This window comes from Corythoichthys intestinalis, chromosome 1, assembly GCF_030265065.1.
Source record: "Corythoichthys intestinalis isolate RoL2023-P3 chromosome 1, ASM3026506v1, whole genome shotgun sequence".
Classification (NCBI taxonomy): domain Eukaryota; kingdom Metazoa; phylum Chordata; class Actinopteri; order Syngnathiformes; family Syngnathidae; genus Corythoichthys; species Corythoichthys intestinalis.
The window spans coordinates 40,798,450-40,816,132 of NC_080395.1; positions in this window are offsets into that span (position 1 = coordinate 40,798,450).

Consider the following 17,683-nt stretch of genomic DNA (forward strand, 5'->3'; position numbering starts at 1 on the left):
GTGTGTTGCAGGAATGGGGAAAAAAGCAACTCCTCTCAGACCCCGGCCCTCATCCAAGAATGGCTTGGGAAAGGGAATTGTGATAAAGGTTGTCATGGAGGACTGCATGAAAAAAGGATCACTCTTGATCCGGAGATGGTTTACTGTGATAATGGTTGTCATGGAGAGCTGTATGAAAAAGGATGTCTCTTGATCTGGAGATGGTTTACTTTTTCTTTACATCCCTACTGGCAAACTAATCAAGCTAACAGTTCTCAGACTTCCAGTGTATAAACCCTCAAGAAAACGCATGTTATGAAAATAATAGATTATGGCGTACAAAATCTAATATGGCAGTACCCATTATGATAAGACAGACCAAAATCGAAATGTGTTGTACAATGACAGCAAGATATGTGACAGAAACCACAAAAAAAGAACAGATTTTTTAATTTAAAGGGGGGAAAAATGTGGGAAAGTTCAGGACAGTGGCACATCTTGAATATATTCAAAAATAAGGAAAATAAACATTTACCTCATTCTATTTATAAGTACTGTAAAGGCATGCCACAGTTTACTGTCTCTAAAGGCATCCTCTAGAATTTTTTGCATTCTTAGCGGCTTTGTGGTTCTGGCCGCAGGAGCTAGTTGGAAGTAGATGGGCTGAATGTAAAGATGGTTCTGACTTGATGGAAGACACCCTGCCTGGCTTATACCCCCACATAAGCAAAGATCTTTTTTTTCTTACATGACTTAGATAACACCATGTTACAGAAAAAAACATACAGTTTTGTTCCTGGCTTGTAATCGTTTTATTTGTTTTGCTTGGGTCCAAACTAAATGAAAAAGTGCCATAAAAAAGGTAATTGTTTGGTTTTGCTAGAATTAGAGGCTACATTCAAAATTTCAGATGTTATGTCCTATTTATGCAGAAAATATTTGTGAAATGCAATTTCTTTGTGTTTTATGTCAGACTATCTCTATAAATAAGGAGGAAAATGTACATACTGTATATCTACACTCACCGGGCACTTTATTAGGTACACCATGCTAGTAACGGGTTGGACCCCCTTTGGCCTTCAGAACTGCCTCAATTCTTCGTGGCATAGATTCAACAAGGTGCTGGAAGCATTCCTCAGAGATTTTGGTCCGTATTGACATGATGGCATCACACAGTTGGTGCAGATTTGTCGGCTGCACGTCCATGATGCGAATCTCCCGTTCCACCACATCCCAAAGATGCGCTATTGGATTGAGATCTGGTGACTGTGGAGGCCATTTGAGTACAGTGAACTCATTGTCATGTTCAAGAAACCAGTTTGAGATGATTCCAGCTTTATGACATGGTGCATTATCCTGCTGAAAGTAGCCATCAGAAGTTGGGTACATTGTGGTCATAAAGGGATGGACATGGTCAGCAACAATACTCAGGTAGGCTGTGGCGTTCCAGCGATGCTCAATTGGTACCAAGGGGCCCAAAGAGTGCCAAGAAAATATTCCCCACACCATTACACCACCACCAGCAGCCTGTACCTTTGATACAAGGCAGGATGGATCCATGCTTTCATGTAGTTGACGCTAAATTCTGACCCTACCATCCGAATGTCGCAGCAGAAATCGAGACTCATCAGACAAGGCAACGTTTTTCCAATCTTCTATTGTTCAATTTCGATGAGCTTGTGCAAATTGTAGCCTCAGTTTCCTGTTCTTAGCTGAAAGGAGTGGCACCCGGCATGGTCTTCTGCTGCTGCAGCCCATCTGCCTCAAAGTTTGACGTACTGTGCGTTCAGAGATGCTCTTCTGCCTACCGTGGTTGTAACAGGTGGTCATTTGATTCACTGTTGCCTTTCTATCAGCTCGAACCAGTCTGGCCATTCTCCTCTGACCTCTGGCATCAACAAGGCATTTCCGCCCACAGAACTGCCGCTCACTGGATATTTTTTCTTTATCGGACCATTCTCTGTAAACCCTAAAGATGGTTGTGCGTGAAAATCCTAGTAGATCAGCAGTTTCTGAAATACTCAGACCAGCCCTTCTGGCACCAACAACCATGCCACGTCCAAAGTCACTCAAATCACCTTTCTTCCCCATACTGATGCTCAGTTTGAACTGCAGGAGATTGTCATAAACCATGTCTACATGCCTAAATGCACTGAGTTGCCGCCATGTGATTGGCTGATTAGAAATTAAGTGTTAACGAGCAGTTGGACAGGTGTACCTAATAAAGTGACCGGTGAGTGTATGAAGGCATTAGAAAGTACAATAGTACAGAAAAGTGAAAAATAGAATTTCAAAGTCATGACCACAAACCCAAACTTTTTGGGAGACAAGTGTTTTTATTTGTCAATGCGACGAAACAAACTAGGGAATACCGCTTAGAACCTGGGAACAAAGCATGCATTACATGGTGTAATTGATCAAACACGTAGGCATGCACAACCAAGATTAAATCTGTAATTAGAAGCATAAACCTGAAATAACATGCTGACAATTGCAACAGCATATGTTTATCATGTGATAGCATCTTGAAAGTCATAGTTGTTCTTTCAGAAATGCTGTAATAACCATATAACTACGGTATTTGAATATTACACTGTCAGGGGAAAAAGAACCCTTTGACGCCATCAACTGCAAAGAAATAAATATAAAGAGAAATGTATTTTTTTTGTCCATCCATTTGTGAGTAGAGTATGTCCTAATTCGGCATGTAAAAATTTCAGTAGGCCAAATTAATGAGTTGAAATGAGTTTACTGCTACCATAAAGAGCCTGGACTACAATTTAGCACTTTCAAGTCAAAGCTAAAACAATTGGGGCAATGTGGGTTAGTAGCTTGGGAAACTCTTCAATTGAGTCAGTTGTTTTACCACAACTGTACCTGTTCACTTGCGTCACCCATTCACCTCGTGTAATGACTCAACCATGTGACCCACAAGGTCAGATACAAAAATACTTGTATCTGGACATATATTTGATAGGGACAACACTGGGCAACAAACACTTTTTTCCACAGACTTCTGTGAAGATGTCATTTCATCAGAATTTATTTCCCTGGAAGTTCAGTCGAAGCAAGAAAAAGGGGAAGGATGAAGGAAAGAGAGGGAGAGGTTGAGGGTGTGCTTCTTCCGAAGACGGCAGGCAGCCAACAACAACAGCAGACTCCAGTAGGTCGGCACAGGAAGGGAGTTGGGGAAGGGGGGTGGATGAGTGTTAGTGTGGCGTTCTATGTGTGTGAAAGTGTGAGTGAGGAGACTGTTAAAACCCTCGTGTGCACCCTGGGCTGCTCAAGCGCTCCTGCTTTGTTGTTCCCAAGGCTGAAGGCTTTCAACTGGACCTGTCCTAGGGGAGTCGTTACTCCGCATTCCTTTCCCATTATTCCAGGCATCCCTTTATGAGTAGCAACATCCCCTGATTCGTTTGGCCTTTCCTCTTGCCCCCGATGTTCTGTGTTTTTATCCTCGTTACTTTGTCGTTATTAGCTGCTGTTCTTGCTCACGTTGAAGTGTGAGATGGTAATGAATCTCACGGCTCTGCTTCCACGATGCCTTCTGTCTTGAGTGTATTCACAGCCACTGCGCTGTAATGTACCGATTATTGTCGGTAAATTGAGATGCAATTATTTCAGTATACTGAGTATACTTGTTGGGATATTTTTTTGTTTATTTTTCATATTTCTTTGTGGGCTGTCCCTTGGCTTATTAAGGACCTAAAGACACTTCTTAGAACAGCAACCCATTAATTTTCAGTACCACTTATCCAATTCAGAGTCAGCGTTGGAGTCCTTCTGATCAATATTCAGATTTTTAAGTAATGCTTGAGTGCATCCAATTCAGGACTTAACTGTATGTGTATTAAGAATTAATAGCTGACAGTATTACTAGAAATATTGCTGAATATATCATTTTGAGCCATTGCTTCCTTCAATAGTTATTTGATTGTATGACATTTTTCAGTTCAATTCAAATTTTATTCTGGGCACATGGTATTTCTTTTTTTACAGCCAGAAACAAAGATAATATTATGTACTTCCCAATTTCAAGAGGCAACCATACCAGTGTTTCCACATGTTAGACTGAATTTCATGTTTGTGACTAACATAATGATTTAATTTCCGGTCCTGTTGAGTGTACAGCTAAAATTACATTAAAGTCCTGAGTACTGCCTGTTAAGTGTTTACTCAAGCAGTGACAAGCATTAAAATCGCTCTGGTCCATTGTTGCCACCTAAATGAACATTTAAAGCTTCATTGTAGGCCACCTGCAAACTATGCAGTCTGACTTTTCAATAGGTAAGTCTGTTGTATGTCAGTTTTACATCATCAGTTCAAGAGCCAAACGCACACTTTGGTGTATTTTCCTGAGCATACAATATTCTGAATTGTGTGTGAAGATCATCATCATCCTTTCTGCCTGCAGTGATATGCCCAATATACTTAATTTTACATGGCACACGCAGTACAATTGACAAACATAAGTCAGGATATTATATGTTCCTATACTCTTTGGTCCTACAGATCATGGTCATCTTAGATGCATTTTACTATGTCATGCTCAAATCAAAAATTGTGGGGTCTTCTAAAAAATGATTCAGAATATTTCCAGTCTCATAACCAGGTTTGCATACTTTGAACATTTTTGACAGCTCATCAAAGTACATGATAAAACACAATAGACAAAAAATTCCAAACAGCAACAACAAATCCAAACGCCACATTTCAAATGCCAGTTTTTATGTTATAGCAAAAATGGGACCAAGGTAAATCTTTTCAAATTACGTCAAAATAAACTGACAACTGTAACTCTAAAAGTGTGGACACTCTCTTATTGACATGGCATGTGGTTGTATTCGAAATGTTTCATAAACAATGGAATACAGTTCTCCCCTTATGATGACTCCACACCCCGGGGGGGTCCAAAGTAAGTTAAGGATAAAAAAAGGAAAGGAGATGGAAACTGTTTGCTTCATCAATCATTATGAGAAGGTAGGTGACTTGCTAACTAAATCACTAAAGTAACATACAGTATGTACTAAACAACCAGTAGGCTGACCAGGAGAGCAGTCTCATGTCTACTTTTCCTGAACTGAAAAAGATTTATATCTCACTAGAGTGTACCCTGTCATTTTCTGCATCCCATCAATGCCTGCCTCATACCTGTCATCAGCTTGTTTGAGCGGCTTGGACTGCCATCCATTTTATGGACATCACTTTGTTTCAGCTGTGGTTATTCTTTAAAATGTGCTATAAATAAAGTTGAATTCTTTTTGTGCCACCCAAAGAATGCGAAATATGTGATTTGAAGAGTGATTTCAAGCAATCAGGCCCTTAATCTTTCAATAAAGTAACACAGTGTTGGAAGTAAGCTGGAGGGGGGAGAATGTGATCCACACAGAAAGGCAAGACAAGAACCAGGCGGACCTCATTGTGGGGACAGCAGTGCAAAGCATGTCCCTGCTGTGCTGATCCTTGTTGCTTTTTACAGTTTACATGGAAGATTGACAGAATTGTGTCATATACCTCGACCATGTACCTCGACATACGATCGCTTCGACACACGGTTCGCCATTTGTTTGTACATCCGATGACATGACGAAATATGACGATTTAAGACAGCCGCAGTTTCTTTGTTTTCCCGCAACGGCAGATTTTCTTGTGAGGGAAATCAACATGGTTTCCAACAATGTTAGTGGAGGTGGTGAGTAAAGGTAAAAGGTGGGGCTTACCATTGAAATTATAGAAAAATAGCGTGTGGTGCGCATCCGTGAACTGGTTCAACCTTATAGCCGTTGACGAGCTATGATCTCGGCGGTCCTCCTCCGTTCGCCAGTCTTTATAAGTTAAAGTGACAATTATTATTACTGTAGCATTGCCAAAGAAATCACCAGCTTCCATAGGTTTTTGACCTCAAAACTTGTACAACACAACATGCCTATTGTTCGTCGCAGCTGAACAAGTGAAAGTAAAAAGTCCTCCCTCACTCTGACACGTCAACCACGCAGTGCGTTCAGGTACACCACGCAAAAATACATCAGCCACATTAGAACCCAATAAGTCATATTATTACAGGTGTTATTATTATTTTATTCCGATTTTTATTCATAATGTATTTTTTTCGCTTTGTGTAATTGCTGTTTGCAATAGTGCCAGCAGTATTTATTAAGGATTTAGTGTAGGTTTTGGGGCTGTGGAACGAATTAATGGAATTATAATTTATTCTAATGGGAAAATCCTGCTCGACATACGACCATTTAGACTTACAAACAAGGTCCTGGAACAAATTAACTTCGTATGTAGAGGTACCACTGTATCTTCTAACCAAGAAAAGGACAGCAGAGAGAGTTGGCCTGTAAACATCTGTTAGGGCAAACAGGTGGTGCAGCCTCCTCACTTCCTGGTGTAATGGCTGGACCACCAATTAATTTATGCTCTGTCAATCTCCTCATTCTCCTCCTTGTGGGTCTCTGTGACCTGAGATAAGAATGCTCTAGAGGAGTATGTCAAGACTGTTCAAGGTCTTTGAGGGAGAGAGAGAGAGAGAGGGAAGGTGGGCATTGGGCCTCAGGCAGTGTGAGTGGTGTCAAATTGACTGACATGTACAGGTGAAAGGAAATTGGATCAACCTTGTGTCGCTGAGGACACACACATGCAGACTCCATTCAAACGTTACCTAGTAGGGAACAGGGTCAACTTCAGATGTGATGTTTGCATCAAGAGCAGGTAAAAACACCCTGACCAAAACTGTTTTAGGTATTGATCTATTCCAGCATGGGGGATTTAATTAGTACTACATTTATAATGTATTAAAACCTAGTTAAAGTGATGGAAAGGAGTAAAGATTCTGCTATTGGAATTGAAAAATACCGTGCACCACTTTTTTTTTTTCCTCAAATACAATGCATCTTTATTTTGCACTGGTATTGAACTGAACTACAGTGAACCCTGTCTTATTACGTGTCATATGTTATTCACGAACAATAGGTGAAGATACATTTTTTTTTGTTTTAACCTTCTCACATGCTGGAAACATTTAAACTTATTGGAACATACTTTTTAAAGTGCTCCTTAGCGCCTGCAGCAACACGAAATGTACAGCAAACGGCAATGCACAGGCATATACAATATGCCCTCTGCTTTGAAAGAGCAATGAATAGTATTGGCACTCAGTTCAACTTGGGAACCTTCTCTGCGCTCTTAGTGGGGCAACACTTTGGATAATGCTAGCTAGCTCTAAGTAATGCTGGTACAATACAGTGAATACATTTATTCATCTTCTGAACCAATTATGCTCACAAGGGTCGCGGGGGGTGCTTGAGCCTATCCCAGCTAACAACGGGGAGGAGGCAGGGTACACCCTGAACTGGTTGCCAGCAATAGCCAAAATAAAATTGAATAATAGTACAATTATAATGATAAACCTTCAGTATTTGAATAGACAACAAAACTGAATTGAGTATACAGTGGTATGACAAAGGATCTGAACCTTTTGGAATTGCTCACATTTCTGCATAAAATTACCATCAAATGTGATCGGATCTTTGTCAAAATCACACAGATTAAAAAAAAAAACTGTGGCGGCTTTAACTAAAACCAACCAAACATTTATAGGTTTTCATATTTTGATGAGGATAGTATGCAAATAATGACAGAAGGGGTAAAAATAAGTAAGTGAACCATCACATTTAATATTTTGAGGCTCACCCTTTGGCAGCAATAACTTCAACCAGACACTTCCTGTAGCTGCAGATCAGTCTGGCACATCAATCAGGACTAATCTTGGCCCATTGTTCTCTACAAAACTGCTGCAGTTCAGTCAGATTCCTGGGATGTCTGGCATGAATCGCTGTCTTTAGGTCATGCCATAGCATCTCAATGGGGTTCAAGTCTGGACTCTGACTTGGGCACTCCAGAACTTGTATTTTGTTATTCTGAAACCATTCTGAACTTGATTTACTTCTGTGTTTTGGATCATTGTCTTGTTGCAGCATCCATCCTCTTCTTAGCTTCTACTGTCTGACAGACAGCCTCAGGTTTTCCTGCAAAGCATGCTTATAAACTTTTGAATTCATTCTTCCATTAATGATTGCAAGTTGTCCAGGCCCTGAGGCAGCAAAACAGCCCCAACTCATGATGCTCCCTCCACCATGCTTCACACTGGGGATGAGGTGTTGATGTTGGTGAGCTGTTCCATTTTGCCTCCACACATGAAGTTGTGTGTTACTCCCAAACATTTCAGCTTTTGTTTCATCAATCCACAAAATATTTTACCAAAACTTCTGTGGAGTGTCAAAGTGCCTTTTTGCGAACATTAAACGAGCAACAATGTTTTTTTTTTTGGGACAGCAGTGGCTTTCTCCATTGAGTTCTCCTATGAACACCATCCTTGGCCATAGTTTTACATATAGTTGATGTGTGCACAGAGCTATTGGACTGTGCCAATATGGAAGTCTTTAGCAGACACTCTAGGGTTCTTTTTTGCCTCTCTGAGTATTTTGCGCTGAACTGTTGGCGTCATCTTTGGTGGACAGCAACCTTGGGAGAGAAGCAACAGTGCCAAACTCTCTCCATTTGTAGACAACTTCTCTGACTGTCGATTGATGAACATCCAGACTTTTAGAGATGGTTTTGTATCCTTTCCCAGCTTTATACAAATCAACAATTCTTGATCGCAGGTCTTCAGACTGCTCTTTTGACCGAGCCATGATGCAAATCAGACAATGCTTCTCATCAAGACATTTCTTACCAGGTGTGTGTTTTATGGTGGGCAGGTTAGCTTTAAACCACTCATCAGTGATTAGGCACACATCTGACTTAAAATGTTTGGCAAAAATTGGTTTCAATTGCTCTTTAAGTCTCCTTAGGTAGATGGTTCATTTACTTATTTTCCCCCATTCTGTCATTGTTTGCATGCTGTCCTAATTAAAATATGAAAACCTATAAATGTTTGGGTGGTTTTAGTTAAAGTAGACACTGTATTTTCATCTGTGTGATTTTGACAAAGATCAGATCACATTTGATGGTGATTTTACGCAGAAATGTGAGAAATTCCAAAGGTTTATACTTTTTCATTCCACTGTATTTTATTCATCTGTTGTCTATGTGGTTGATATGCCCATGTGCAATGCATTTTAGCACCATTGGGAAAAGGAGTGCTTTTTGACTCAGTGAAATCAAGGACAAAATTGTCAAACTTCACATTTTTCTGTTGAAAACAACTCAGTAGGAGTTTACTGTTAAATACACAAAAAATTGGCCCTGTTTTCACTGCTGGAAATGTGTTTTTTTTTTTCACTTATTGCTAGGAATTTCATTCTTTAGTCGCACTTCTGACCTTGGAGAGAGAAAAAAAAACCTGCATGAAGAATTGAACAAATAAACAAGTAGGAGAAAGTCCAGGCCTTGATATTTAGATGGTGGATTTTCTTCCTGCGTGTGAAGCGTGCGTGACACGCTTCGTTGTTGCTGTAGGACCCAGATAATCAAACACTTCAACTCCTAACTACAAAGAGGTCCATCTTGTAACCATTATTGCATATCAAAATTCACTTTTGAAATGCTTGCAGTTAAGTGCAACATGTGCAGGGACGTTTATCAGGCTGATAGCTTTTCATCAGGAATTTGAACTATACTGACCCTTTCACCTAGTCTACTTCCTCCTTGCAGTGGCACCAACACTCTCTCTTCCTGTTTGGCCGGATGCAGAGCTGTGACTGGCAGCAAAACGTAGCTGTTATTTCTGGCATCAAACGGTAACACTGACGCCGCAAACTTAGTGGCACACTAAACTCAGAAATATAGAATCAATTTTATTGATTATTAATATGTTTTTTAAAAAAATATTTGTTTGGTTAAATGATTAGAACCTGAACTTTCCTGAATGCCATTTATAATAACAGACATCCAAATATTTTTAACTTGCAGGGCTCTCTGTGAATGCTCATGTTTCGGTGATATTGATGACTTTTATTATAATACATATTTTTATACTGGAGTGCCACGTCAAATTTCGTTGTTGACATCGTTCTTGCTGACAATGGCAATAAAGTTCTATTCTATTCTATTCTATTCTATTCTATTCTATTCTATTCTATTCTATTCTACTCTAGAGGTGGTCCAGCATCTTTGCCATCCTGAAACTGTCCACTAGATGTCCCTAAACCTTCCCTCCAATCGTCATCTACTCAACTGTTCCTCATTTCTTGACCAACTCATCTGTTCCCAATCCAAGCCAAAATGTCCTTTCTTTTTGCTGGGCCCTTTCCTATGTTGTCTGTCAGGTCGTTAATGTCCTTTCCCCTGCTGAGCTTTGGTTGGAGCGGCAATTTGGGTTCTTCCATTTTAAACTATTTAGTTGTTTAACAAAAAAAAAAAAAAAAAAAAAAAAAACACAAGTTGAAAGGCCATTGTTTCCTATCATGCCTTTACTTTTTTAATGTACTTATAGTAAAATACGAGGTGGGTCCGAAAATATCCAGGATTTAAGCACTTTTTTGTGTGTGAAACTGGTCCTCGAACTTTTGTGATGTACAGAACAAAGGTACACATTTTTAAAACACTGATCAGAGAAATACGTGTAATTTCGGAACGTGTACAAAGAAGTTTGTTTATTCGACCTTTAAAGTACTCAGGCTTGGCTTATATTGATGGAAAAGTAAGTTTGCTTGCCACATGCAAAGTCTGTTTTATTAGACAGTTGCATGCTTCTCACACAGTGGCCAAAGTTTTTTTTATTTTTTTTTAACACGCATTGCCATCTTTGAGGTAGTACTCACACATTTCATTCATAAACAGTGGAACATGTAAGGTAGAACACATTTGATGGTGCTGGTCGACTGCTGGTGGCAATATAATTCTACATTCCTGGAATTGAGTCACATACAGTATTTGTAAAAGTAAGTTATCAGCAACTAATGTTCATGTCGACCATGAAAGATCTAAAATACACCTCAAATTTTATGAAGTGCAGTAAATGTAACACAGGAATCTTACTTCTTTGAATGTGAGATGGCACCTGGTGTATATTATTCTCACATTCTTCTCAACACCTATTGGTCTTCTTTTTTTTTGAAATAAAATAATTCAAAAAAATGTCCCCGAATGAAAAAAACACATGTAGGGTTCATCATGAGATCTTTGCTCAGTAGAAGTCTGGGTTAATAGCGTACTGTTTGGACAACAAACATGCATTTGATGTCATTATAACAATGTCACTGGTTACAAATTACGCATAATTCCAACATCCTAATTTGCAATGTTGTTGTTTTTGTTGTTTTTTTTCTTTTTACCTCACTGTCAATACTCACATCACCAACGTAAAAATTTCCTCCTCACTGATGTTCAATTAGATGTCTTGCCTGTGGAGTATGAAGTATTTATTTATGTATTTATTTTTGAACAATGATAGAAATAACATTTCCCTTAATTAAGGCCATGAAAGCACTACCTGTTCACATACAAGATGCCATAACTTGTCCTGAAGTCTTGTATGTGCACAGAGTACAAATGCAATGTCCCTTACTATATTATGTATATAATGATGGAATCACTCGTCTTCATGAGATGTTATCTTCATTTGAGTCTTGAATATCAGGTATCCTGTAAGCATGTCACCCATCAGTGATTTTATTTGGCCACATGTAGGCATTGTCAGTATTTTAAAAAAAGTAATCACTGTTAGTAGGGAATAAGATGTATCGGCATCAGATGTTTGAAAACAAATACAGTAAAAGAAAATGTCTGAATATATGAACATAGCGTACAGAGGGGCTGATTTCACATTGTCATTTGATCTGAACATGTGTTCTGTGTTGTGTACTGTAACGACTCACTCCCCTCTGGCCCATGTCATCACCAACTGCTGATAAAACCTGACAAATCAACATTAAAAAAATAAAAACCACCCTTTACATTTCACCATTTTAAATTTCTTTTCCTCAAAACATATTTTTTTCATGCAGCCTTCATCCCCCAATGATAGCTTATGCCCTGGGCTATTTCATTGGCCCTAGAGTCTATGACTAGACATAGGGCCGGCCCAGGCCATTTGGGGGCTCTAAGCAAAATAATGCAAAGGTCCCCATATTTTTGGCCCACCATTTCGTCACAGTGTAATGTGAAACCCATACATGCAATCCAACCCATAAGTCCATATTTTGTATATTAATCAAATTTTGTTGCACTGTATACTTCAAATTTCTCACCCCAAATGATTGTCAGTACTCATAGTAGATAGCGCCAAACCTTTTTCTAAAAGAGGAAAGAAAGAAGTTAAGGAAGACCTTTTATTTTTTTTTAAGCTTGTAATCAAGTCTCAAAACTCACAAAAGTCAAATAAAGCAAACTGTAGTCAACAAAATAGAACAAATTAAACAATTGCCAGATTGGGGGCCCCCTTTTGGTCAGGGGCCCTAAGCAGCTGCTTAGTCTGTGTATAGGCTGGGCCGGCCCTGACTAGACATTGTGTGTACAACAAATTTGTCAAATAAATAATGTGCAATTTGTCTCGTAAGTAACTCCATAGTATTTATTGAATGAACGAAAATCTATTCTGTTTTGTTTGTAAATTAAACTAGTCGATTATTTGTTGATAGTGTGGTAGTCAAGTGGTTATCATGTCTGCTTCTCAGGTTGCGTTTAGAGTTTGAATCCCTCAACCTGTGTCACATTTGTTTTCTGCATGCTTGAGTTGATTTACTGACTTTTTAAAGGGTGCAAATTAGGCTTATTGAAGACTCAAGTTTGTATGGGGCGATTGGTTGTTTGTTTTTGCCCTGAAATTGGCTAGTGATCAATACAATCTCACCTGTGTCTCGATTTAAAAAATATTTTTTAATTCCCTTGATGATTTAACGTGATTTTTATGTGTAATTTTATTTCCTGTATCAGTTGTCTTTGTTTTTTAATTGATGTGATTTTTACGAATCATTTTATCTCTGTGGATCTTCATGTGATGTAAAGCACTTTGAATTGCCACGTGTTGAGTTTTGCTATACAAATAAATTAGCCTTTGACTTGCCTTAACAAACTTCAGCTTAAATAAGGCTCATCACGCCCATGAACTGAATAGAAAATGGATGGATGAATGCAATTGTTTCTTTTTAAATGTGATTTTAAGATTCTTAGTGGGGAAATAAACAATATTACAGATAGTCAATTACTTTCATTTTGATCTACTCAATGTCACTTATAGATCAATTTTAGTTCACCATATAACATACAGTGGTGGCCAAAAGTATTGGCACCTAGGGATGGGAATCGAAATCCGATTCCAATTCGGAACTGGTTCCTAGTGTTTCGAGGCCTCGACATCACAATGAAAAAGCTTTAACGATCCCTTTAACGAGTCCTGAAGACGCATATTGCGTCGTGACTGTCTTGTTGTCCAAACACATCAAACTAGCATGGAGGAGCATGCTGTGACGTCGTTACTCTCGCGAGATTCCGTAGACGCATGACGCAATCAACTGCCTAGGCTAGCAAGTAACTTTGCTCAAGAAGACTTCAACTAATTTTTCCCTAAAAATTTTCACGATCGTGATTTACCTTTTTTCTCCGACTCCGCCACACATCAAGGAAATGCCATGGCAACATCCAGTCAACGCAGTGATCTCCCGGCGAAGCGTAAAAAGGCAGATTCTATTGATTCGGCTACATCGACCGACGATCTGTTGTTAGCAAGCCCACCCGAATACACAAAGTCACTTAGCGAGGGAATTGGATCAATCGATAAGAAAATATCGATAGCATTAGAAATCCTTCAAGCCGAGATTAAAGAGTTAAAAGAAAGCCTCGTGTTTACTTAGCAGGAGGTAGTATATCTCAAGTCGCAAAACGATATCCTTAAAGGCGCCTTCGAGTCGACGACGGGTCTATTAGAATCCCTGAAAAAAGAGAACAAGATAATGAAAGAATCTATTTTGGACCTTCAATCAAGGAGCATGAGGGACAATTTAATTTTCTCTGGCATCGAAGAAAACACAGTAGACAAACCAGAAGCCCTCGTTAAGTCATTTATGGCAACATCTCTCAAGCTGCCCAAGGAAATGGTGGATTCGATCAAGTTTGCGAGGGTACACCGTCTTGGGAAGCCAAGAGGAAGCGGTCCGCGTCCAATAATCGCCAAGTTCGAGCTCTACCAGCAGAAAGTACTGGTGAAATCCAAAGGAAGAGAATTACAAGGAACAAGATTCGGTATAAATGATCAGTTCCCGCGCGAGATCAACGAAAGACGGAAAATCCTCTATCCAATTCTGAAGCGGTCCAGAGCAGAGGGCAAACGTGCAATTATCACGTTCGACAAACTTTTCATTGATGGTCAACTATACCGAGACCAAGTGCTCACCCCATGGCTATTCTGACCGATAAGTAATGCCTAAATATTTCTATTATGCATACAATGCTGAATGTAGCTGTCTTGATTTAAGCAAGACATATGTATAGATTAGGGATGCTTAATACTTAATACCTATTCCTAAACACTTCCAGTATGCATATAATGCTGAATTAAATTGTTTTGGGTTGATTAAGGCACATATGTAGATTAGGGCTGCATGATAACTATTTTGTCTGTACCTTCGAAACACTTCCAGTTCGTATATAATGCTGAATTAAGTGTTTTTTTGTTTGAGCAAGGCACATGTGTAGATTAGGATTGCATGATAATCACTTTGTCTGTACTTCCTAAACACTTCCAATATGTACACAATGCCGTATTAAGTCGATTTTATTTCAACAATGCACACGTACAGATCAGGGTTGCATGATAATCACTTAGTCTTTAAGAGTCACGCATGTCTCACACTACACATTTCTGTACTGGCGCTCATATTTTTTCTTTTTCTGGGTTATTTGTCTCACCTTTTCCACACCGCTGTTTTCAAACACACACTAAGTACACGCTTTAAAATTGTAATGTTTAGTGATGATGCTACCCATGTATTTAATCCTTCTAACAACGTCTTAATGTCGTGTGAATTATGCCAAGCGGTTTACAAAAAATTGCATTCATTTCTATTAGAATTTGATTTATTGCATACTCGTATGGCTTCTAATGAATGTGAATGGTTGATGGCACTCAGGACCAAATATTATAACACACATCCTGAGATCATTACTTTCCTTAAGATACTTAGAAATATCCGCATATGACATATATAAATTTGGTTTCATTTAATGTGAATGGCTTCCGATCGCAGGCAAAGAGAACTAAAATTATGGAATACATCACCAAATTAAAGGCAGACCTCTTCTTCATGCAAGAATCACATCTAGCCAAATCCGAAGAGAAATATCTTAAACACTCAAATTTTAACTTGATGTATTCAGCCAGCTATAACAGCAGACAAAGAGGAGTATCAATATTAATAAATAAAAGAATCTCATACACATTAAATAGTGCAATTGCAGACCCGGAAGGTAGATTCATAATAGTACAAGCTACCATAAGTAATAAACTGTTCACATTAGTGAACATATATGCCCCAAACAACGAGGATACACAGTTCTTCCACAATATCTTTGTTAAACTGAGTGACATGTCAGTGAACTCAACAATTATTATAGGAGGGGACTTTAACACTACACTTGATCCAAGTATAGATAGCTCCAATTATAAACTCACTAAACAGTCACAAACTGCAAGAACCATTAGGAAATATATGGACGATTTTGGCTTAAGTGACGTCTGGAGAGCAAAACATTTAACAAAAAGGGAATATACCTTTCAATCCCTAGCCCATGGTTCGTGCTCAAGAATCGATTTTTTTCTAGCGAATAATTCCGCTATTAATAATATTTCGCCAAGAATACATCCAATAATCATCAGTGATCATGCACCAATTTCTTTAGCCCTTAAAATTGACTCCCGCACGATACCCCACGCAACCTGGCGCTGTAATGATTCCTTGTTAGATGACCCAGCATTTGATACATTCGTTAAGAAAGAATAGAAAGACTTTATGGAACTTAACGATTCCCCAAACATCTCACCGTCATTGCTTTGGGAAACAGGAAAATGCGTAATTCGAGGCAAGATTATCTCATATTCATCATATTAAAAAAAACAAGAACAGAAGTTGGAAAACGAATTAGAAATGAAAATCAAACAACTGAAGGAGGAATTCGCCAATAATCCCACAGACAATACCACAAAAGAACTTTTCAGCGCCAAAGAACGGCTCAATAGTATTCTGTCTAAAAAAAACTCAGTTTCTGTTACAACAACTACGATATACCAATTTTGAGCATAATAACAAATCCGGGAAATATTTAGCAAACCAACTCGAACGTAACAAAGAAAAAACATTAATTACAACAATACAAGATTCAGCCGGCATAATAACACAATCACCAGAAAAAATTAACGAAACTTTCTATAGCTACTACAAAAACTTATACTCGGGGACAAACGATCATAATGAAGACATTGACCTATTCGTTAATAATCTTGACATCCCCCAAATAACTTTAGAAAGCCAACAATTGCTAGATACCCCACTTACCCTCGCTGAATTATGGAATGCCGTAAAGGACATGCAAATAGGTCGCGCACCGGGGCCCGACGGGTTCTCGACATCATATTTTAAACACTTTTGGAATATGCTGGCACCACTTTTCTATAGAATGGTTCAAGAAATCAGTGCCAAGGGTCAAATTAGAGACAATATGAACACTGCAGTAATCAAACTACTGCCAAAAGAAGGGAAAGACCTAACCCAACCAGCAAACTATAGACCAATATCCTTAATGAATACAGATATTAAAATTATTGCAAAGGCTTTAGCTACTAGATTAGAACAAACTCTTCCCACTATAATTCATAAAGACCAGACCGGCTTTATTAAAGGACGTAACTCTACAAACAATATAAGACGCTTGTTAAATCTTATTAATATTGCACAGAATTATAAACAGAAAGCAATTATCCTCTCTTCGGATGCAGAAAAAGCATTTGACAAAGTCAACTGGTTTTTTTCTCTTCAAAGTTTTGGAAAAATTTGGCTTCGGTGAGCCATTTATCCGCTGGATAAAAATATTCTACAATGCCCCAAAAGCCACTGTAAACACAAACGGGGTCATTTCACAAAGTTTCTGTCTTCAAAGGGGAACTCGACAAGGCTGTCCATTCTCACCCCTATTATTCGCTCTATTTATTGAACCATTAGCAATTGCAATAAGACAAAACGCTAATATCAAAGGGATCTGCTCGCACACATCGGAACACAAAATTAACTTATACGCAGACGATATACTTTTATATCTAGAAAAAACCAGAATCCTCCCTACATGAGACTTTTGAACTAATAAAGACATTTTCACAAATATCAGATTATGCTATAAATTGGTCAAAATCAATTATAATGCCCTTATCAACAAACTCATAGAATCCTGCAAATCAAAATCACAATATTCCAATAGGGAATATAAAGTATCTTGGAATCAACATTTCACCAAAACTTACAGAATTAACTAAACTAAACCATACACCCCTCCTAGCAAAAATATGTGAAGATTTGACACACTGGAATAATCTACCCATCTCACTTTTGGGCCGGATAGCAACAGTCAAAATGAAAGTATTACCACAAATAAACTATTTGTTCTCAATGATCCCCTTTAAACCCGCTCAAAAATGGTTTCAAGACCTAGACTCAGCCGTCACAAAATTCTACTTTAAAAACAAGAAAAACAGAATTAGCCTTGCTAAATTGCA